This window comes from Tupaia chinensis, unplaced genomic scaffold (genome assembly GCF_000334495.1).
Source record: "Tupaia chinensis unplaced genomic scaffold, TupChi_1.0 Scaffold000175_1, whole genome shotgun sequence".
In the NCBI taxonomy this organism is placed as follows: Eukaryota; Metazoa; Chordata; class Mammalia; order Scandentia; family Tupaiidae; genus Tupaia; species Tupaia belangeri.
In genome coordinates this window covers 2,818,873-2,826,822 of record NW_006159650.1, presented here as the reverse complement: position 1 = coordinate 2,826,822, position 7,950 = coordinate 2,818,873, and positions in this window count along the sequence as shown.

Below are 7,950 nucleotides of genomic sequence, written 5' to 3'. Positions count from 1 at the left end.
GACACGTTTCTTAGAATAACCTTACCTGCATTCTCTTTGATCCCTTTATATTGCACTAATAGATTACTTACCCAAATTTTCTTATTTCTAAAAGATTTTGCCATCCCCCACCCCCACAATCCAAAGATGCTTTATTTCTTTGGGATTCAATTCAAAATTTCATTTTCCCCAGGAGTCTTTAATTAACAAATATTACTTATTATTTTATTATAGTCAATAAAGCACATGCTCAGTACATATTTTTTGGACAAGTGAATAAGCCTTCATCTCTTTGTATTTATATTAATAGGTATTTGAATTTTCTTGGCATATTAATATTCATTTATTAAATGTTAATTTAAAAAATATAACCTACTTTTTTTTAAAAAAGACCTACCTTTTAAAAATAATCTTATGATTTATTGTTTACATTCAATCATTGTACATCTCTATGATACAAAAAATGTTTTTCAAATGTGTATGCTGCAGGTGACAATAAAATCAAGGATATTACCATAAAGGTAATTCTTGAGAAAAAACTTTACAGTCTTGTAAGTTTTTTCCCTTGATCTTCTCCCATTATTTAATATTTTTTTCTGATTACATAATAACACATACTTGTTATATTGTAGCTTTTCCAAATATTTGACTTGAAAAGGGGTAGTTATTTATGATCCCAACCTTAAAATTGAAGTATATACTTTAGTGTGTTTTCCCTGCATGTATTAATATTCCCATGTGATCATTTTAAAAACTTATTTACACCTTGAACATTTTCTATGCAGTGCATTTAGAACTATCTCATTTTCTCTTAAAACTGTGTGATATTTATTTATTTATAAAAAAATTATTATCATGTTTTAATATTACTTTGTAGTCCAATAGTGAACATTCTTGTGTCCATATCTTGGTTTATTCTGAATATTCCTATAAATCACTGAGTCAAAGGATAAGTTATCGTATTTTCATATACATGAATGAGAATGCTCTTTTCTCCACATTCTTGCCAATGTCCCAAAACATTAAACTTTTTTCACTTTTGTCATCTGGATAGGCTCCAAATATCGCATTGTGGTGTGGTTCCCTCTTTTAATTTTCTTTTATTTATTTGCACTTTTATTTAATTGTTTACAGTTGGTGAACTCTTGTATATGGTGACCTTGTGTTCATTCAAGTTATTTTACTTCCTGTTGGTTAGAACAGTTAAAACCACTCTTGCACAGTACTGTTTGTTCATTTAGTGCTTTTCAGGCCAATATGCCCCTTATGATAATACACTTTGCAATTGACTAATAGACTATCATATATATGCGCATAATACACACACTGTATGCACACACAAACACTCACACATGCTAAATTCTGTTGTGAGAATGATAAAATCAAATTGCTGTATTCCGGTGGTTCAAAACTGGAGTGATTTCTCCTGCACTCTCAGGGATGTTTGGCAATGCCTGAAGAAAGTTTGTGTGATATAACTGGGAATAGGGGAAGGTGCTTCTGGTATCTAGTGGGTAGAGTCCAGGAGTGGTGGCTGCAAAAAAAGGCCCAATACAAAGAATTATCCAGTCCTAAGTGTCCAAAGTACAAAGTAAAAACACTAACATTTTAGTGTTTTTATGACTGCTTTTTCATAAGCATAGCACTTTGGATCAATTCCAAGGTACATATTTGCTCTCAACAATTGAGATATGTTTTAAAATTGATTGATAAGAAAATACAGCTCATTTTTATTGGCAGAAACCTTTTTTCTTTCCTAGTACTATATTAAATCATGATATGCTTTACATCTTACCATTTACAGTTTCAGATCCGATAAAATATGATAATATGACTATATCCTGCTTTCTATTTCTGCATATCAATACATCGAATTTCAGTGTAGGAATAGGAAGTTCCACATGTAGCATGACAGTTGTTAATTGTTGTATTTGTAAGAGTTAAAAATCAATCAATGTCCTGCATTCTACTTTGTGGATGTTCTTTTTTTTTTTTTCCCTTTGGAGACGTTTTTGTTATAGGGCGCATGCACTTGCCAGAAAGATAGAAAGCAAAATATCACCCCCCCCGGGGGGATGGCCACACTACAATCCCTTCTCCTCCATTCTCCTCTCGGGATCTTGGGCATGCACGCACATGCACCCAGCATGAGTTTAAGCCACTGGGTCCGGGACTTGAACCGCTGTTGACTACATGGGAGTCCAGCAACATAGCCATTATGCTAACTGCTGGTCCCCTTTGTGCATGTTCTTTAGAGAGATATAACACTGAATGTCTGACACAATTTGATATTTGATTTTATGTCAAAGTAATGCCTCTTGGATTTAGTACATAGAAATAATATTGATAGAATGTTCAAATTTAGTACTGGATGATTGATTTCTTCATTAGGGAGGTTATGAATCATCCCTATATTGATTTTTCACCTTCACTTATATTCATTATCTTTAAATTTAGGAAAACGGTTGAAAATTAAATGTTTCAATTTATTATATATTAGGGAAACATTTTGTGGTTTGCTAGATTCTTCATTCTAAACTTGTTTTCTTACGTTTACAAGCAGTTCAATCATCTAAATCTAAGCAATGTTATACTTTCTGGATTTTGGGGAAAGGTCATGGCAAGAATATTTAATTTTCAGAATAATTTTTCTCCTTCCAGATTTTGGTTTGTAAAAGGTGACGATCACCTAAACGGAAGCATATTCAGATGACAGCAGCTTCATTTAGTGCAGAGGCTTTTATTGCTGGCTCTTACCAGAGAAAATCTGTATGTGGTCAGATGGAAATGGATTTAAATGTGTACTGTCAATTCTTCTTTGCATTTGTAAGTGAGAAAAAAAATTAGGTGGTTAAAAGGTGGCAGTTTTGAGTTATTAAGAATGATCTGGATTAGCCTCAACTTCCATGGGTCACTACAAGGTAGCCGCTGATATTTCACATCTGTTTCTGGTTTGCAGTAACTGACAAAGAGGCACAATGTATGTATAGCCCCATTGTTAGAGGTCTCCCTGCTCTTTCAAGGACAAAGAGCTTTCCGCTCCAAAGGTACAGAAATACTTTTAACTCCAATTTACAGATTAGGCAAGAACTCTTAGGTTAAGGGTCACTAAAGGCAGTTGAAAAATTTCTTTGTGAACTTCCCAGTTTTCTGGCTGTTAAAGAAAATAATAAAATAAAAAGAGCTCCCCACTGCAAGAATTCCATAAAACAGAGAGTGGCGCGTGAGACACATTAATGCTTTCCATTCCTGATGAAAAGCTTGGAACAGCTTTAAGTAATATAGAATCAGATATCTCAAATCCTAGCTGTCTGGGAGGCAAGACTTGGGTGCCCCAGATATCTGAGATTACAACAGCAAAGCTTCGTCTATTAGAATTCAAAATGTGTTTTTGAAATGACAACTTACTTTCTTTAGAGAAGCTTTGCAGATATTTTGGGAGAATCCACCCAGGTCTGTGTTATCCTCCTGCTCATGTTGGAGGAATAAGCACACAGGACTTTGGTTACCTGAAATTGAGACCCACTGTGCGTACCTGTGCATGTTACCTTTGTCCACAGGGATGCTCTTGTGCAGTGTTAGCCAGGCCCCCATTGCAGTTTTCCAGATGGTTCTCATTACAGTCAAAATTGACCGATGGAAGCCCCCCCAGGCGATGGAAGCTTTAGAGACCATGCTAGGGACATAGCCCTGATTTCCAGGAGCTAATGTTTCAGAGAAAATAATAACAGCACCTTCTAAACACTAGGGCTTTTCTTCTTAGTAACTCAGGGTAATGGATCCTTATCCTCTCTCTCTGCTTCTCATTTAGCACCCCCATTTCTGAGGAAATCACAGAGGGGGAAATTGACGTTTTCCCATGACTCTTTGGGAAAGCAATTTGAGGTCGATGGGTAGAGATGTTTCTAAAGAACAGGGACAGGGTCCCCACCACGTGAACCTAGAAACTGCAGGCATTGCGCACGGTCTGAGGACTGAAGCCGGGACAGCACACTTTATCCTCAGACTTGTGGGGTAAAGTGTCCTGAGGCACATGCATATGTAATGAGCAGGAGGAGGAACAGTATGGATGAGGAGAGAGAAAAACTGTTGATATCACTTTCTGTGTTTTTTTGTCTTAGATCAAAATGCGGTCGTAATTTTGCCATATTTTTCCTCTGCATCTGATAATTAAGTTTGAGTTTGGTGAGGACTGCTTCTCTGCTTTTCGGCACCTTCAGTGACTAACACAACAACTGTATAGTCACAAAGGTTTGATGAATGGATGAACAACAACAGAGGAAGAACACTTCTTCTGTAACAATGTTGCAAAAATCTTATTGAATAAGGAATCTTCTGATGACATTTCAGTTACCTGTGGGTACATAACAAATGACTCTGAAACTTAATGACTTCGAATAAATGATCATTTTGCTATTTGTTATCACTCATGGTTTCAGGGGTTAATTGGGCTGAAATAGATGTTCTTTCCTCTGGGTTTTTTCCTCCAGTTGTAGGCAAGTGGTGATCGGGGAGTGGAGTCTTCATGAAGCTTTCTTCACTTATACCTCTGAGGGCCAGTACTAGCTGTTGGCTGGGCCTAGTGACTTCTCCATATGGCTTGGGCTTCTTCCTAGAATGGTAGCTAAGGGAGAATTAAGAATTAAGAATGACTCTTCCCAAGAAAGTCAGGCAGAAGCTATTCACCTTTGTAATGAAGACTTGTAATTTGCATAGCCGAACTTTTGCCACAGTCACAAGCAAACTCAGGTTTAGGGAGTCATGGACCTTACATTTTGGTGGGAGCAAAGTCATTGTCATCTTCTAAGAAGGGCATGTGCAATGGAAAATCAAATTGAACTATCCTGGTATATACATTTGCCATAGTTATATGGCAAGCACCTAGAAATGAGATGAATCTACCATGTTGATAGTTTCTAATAATTGCACGTGAAACCAACCCAGTTCAAATAGTTTAGCTGCAAATAATTTTAGTCAGGAATGGTTTGGAAAATTACGAGGATTAAGTGGTATACCAATGGGAGTTCTTATTTTATACTGATATCTATCAGTAGATTAATATGCTGTAAAATCATTATGATGCAGCCCTTCAGGTAAGTTAAGTGGCTTGGTTTATTTCAAAGACCTTCTTCACTGTTCAGAGTACCTTACCCATCCTGGTGGAGTCGCAATTTCAAGTCAATCTCTGGTCCCTGAGAAGCCTCTGTTGGACTAGCTGCTGACACAGCCAACATGCCCTCCCCTGGTACTCTTGGGCTCTGTGGACATGCTTCATTCATCTACCCATCCATTCATTTATTCATTTAGCAGGTGCTTGTTGAATTGCCATCACCATGACAACTCCAGGGCTCCAGAGGGTCTGCTACTCTTCATCTGTAGTAAATGGGCAGGTGACATATAGGTGGTGTTCAGTGCATGCTGATTTCTCCTTTGAACATACAAAGTTATTAATTGACATAAAATGGACATGCTGATTTCTCCTTTGAACAAACATACAAAGTTATTAATTGACATAAAATGGAAAATTGGCTCAAATGAACTACATGACTCCTTGAGGCCACCAAACAGATCGGGGAGAAGCCAGACTGAAGCCTCTGCCCAAGGTTCCAAGGCCTCTGTGATTAGGATGCTGCTCTGAGCCTTTCTCCGGCTCATTTCTGCAGACCTCACCTGCTGAAATAGAAATTAGCTTTGTACTCATGTTTCTCGGTTTCTACTTAAACCAGCTTGTAATTAGTGACCAGTATTGTGGATGCTGGTTATGCTGAGCCAAGGATGACTTTTCCCTTCTGCCAACATCTGCTGTCTGTAGGTGCATCTCAGTGGAGCTGGGTTGTTGCTGTTACAGCCGTTAGGCCCTATCCCATCTACTTTGTGATGCCACTTCCATGCAAAAGTCATGTTTGTTTCCTTTTAAAAATAGCAGACTAACAGATGAAACACTGTCTTAATTATCCTTCTGTAAAGCACACTGAAAACGAGCTTCTCTGCTCTGCTGGCAGATGGAGAGGAAAATACATCGTAAACCACACTGCCTGACCCTCTTCAGATGTTGGTCAGAACCTTGCCCACACACAGCCCCGCCTTGGATGGCTGGGAACACAAGCAAATAGCTTTCACCCATTGACCTCATGACTCCTTGGTGTAGGAACCAGAGTGGAAGAAAAGAAAATGGAAATACTTCAGGTATTTTTAAGTACAAGTGAGGACAGAAAGAGAAAAGTTGCAAAATAGGTTTCGTTTTTTTTTTTTTTTTTTTTTTGCAAATAGTGCCAACGCCTTGCATTTTGCTTAAATATTCATCATTTTGATGACCTAAAAGTCAATATGATTATATAATATGATCATTTTCAAGAAAGCCTCCATGTTTAGTTTTAAAGTTTATTTTTCCATAGACACACACACACACAACCACTTTTATGATAAGTGATACAGTATACACATATCCAAAAATACTACACTTTTTTTAAACAAGGGAAGATAGCCTAAGTTACCTTTTTCATATGGTATAATTCATATTTCTCCTACAATGTTTAGCTTTAGAAAGGGCCTACTGATATCTGAGTTTAGGCAAGATCCTAGCACTGAAACCAGTATTGTACACGGAGAAAGCAAATGCACTCTAACTTTATGTATTAATTTGGCATGACTTGCACTGAGAACATACTGAATGCTCTAGAATGATTGTGAAGTACAATATTTTCCAGGAATCAAAATTATCAATAGTGGTGTAGAACAATTACACAATTTCTGTGGTAAAATCTCACACAGAAAAATTATGTCTAGTCTTATGTGCAGATCTTCGTGATTTATCTTGTCTTATAAAAAATGTATATTTCCTTATGTTTTATAATAATAAACAATTAAAAATTTTCAAAATTCTTATTTAAATTATGAGTGCTGGGTTTTAATCTTAATGGCAAAAACAAAAATATGAGCTTTGTAGGATAATTAGCAACCCAGGAATTTAGCACACCTTTATTTTCTCAAAGGGCCTTTTAGAGGGACAGTTAGCACCCTCTAGTGACAACAATACAAGCATTCAAAAGGGAAATTCCCTTCAAGGCTCACTTCTGGTTTCTGGCTAGCAAATAAACAAAACAGGGTAGTTCTTTGGGCAGTAGGCGATTGTTTCCTAAAATTTTTGAGTCAGAATTACTGTTGTAACTGTAAATAAAGGGTGGAATAGTGCCGACCAGTCAACTGCACAGGGAAACAGTGATTCTTCTTCTGGCTTATCATTGCCAGCATGTTCCGAAACATTTCAGTTGTCCTGAACACTGGGTTATTATGCAGCGTGTCCCGTATGGAGAGAGCACAATGCAGAGAAGGTTGGTGCAGAGGGTGGTGCAGAAGGGGTGGTGCAGAGGGGGTGGAGGCAGAGAGGATGTGGTAGACAGAGAGGGCACAGCAGGGACAGAGTACAATGCAGAGAGGGTATGGTGCAGGGAGGGTATGGAAGAGAGAGGGTGCAGAGAGGTTCCATATAGCCCCTACCGCAGTCAAAGCCTCCCAGTACTTCATGCTCCTGATTTCAAGTATTGGTATAAAGCTTAGTGAAGTCTGAAGGTAGCCTGGTGATACTCCTGCAAATGCAAATGCTTTTATGGCAAATATTGTGTTCCTTGGCTTCCTTTGTGATTATATTTGTGATATAAATAAGCTGACAAGTACATAATCAAATTATATCATTTTAAAGTAAAGAATACCTCAATCTAAAACTAAAAGCAGCTTTTTCTATAAGGGTACTTTAAAAATTCATGAAAAAAAATGAAATTAAAGTACAAATTTATGTCTGGCCTGTAACCCGATGGTTGAGGGAGCTGGATCCCACATGACTGAGTACATGGTTTGAGTCTGGCCAAGATGACTTGAAAAACATACCAGTTGTATGTGCATGTGTGTCCCAAATCCCGATAGAATAGAGAAGTGGAGAAGGGATTGCAGTGTGATCATGCCCCACTGGGTGGT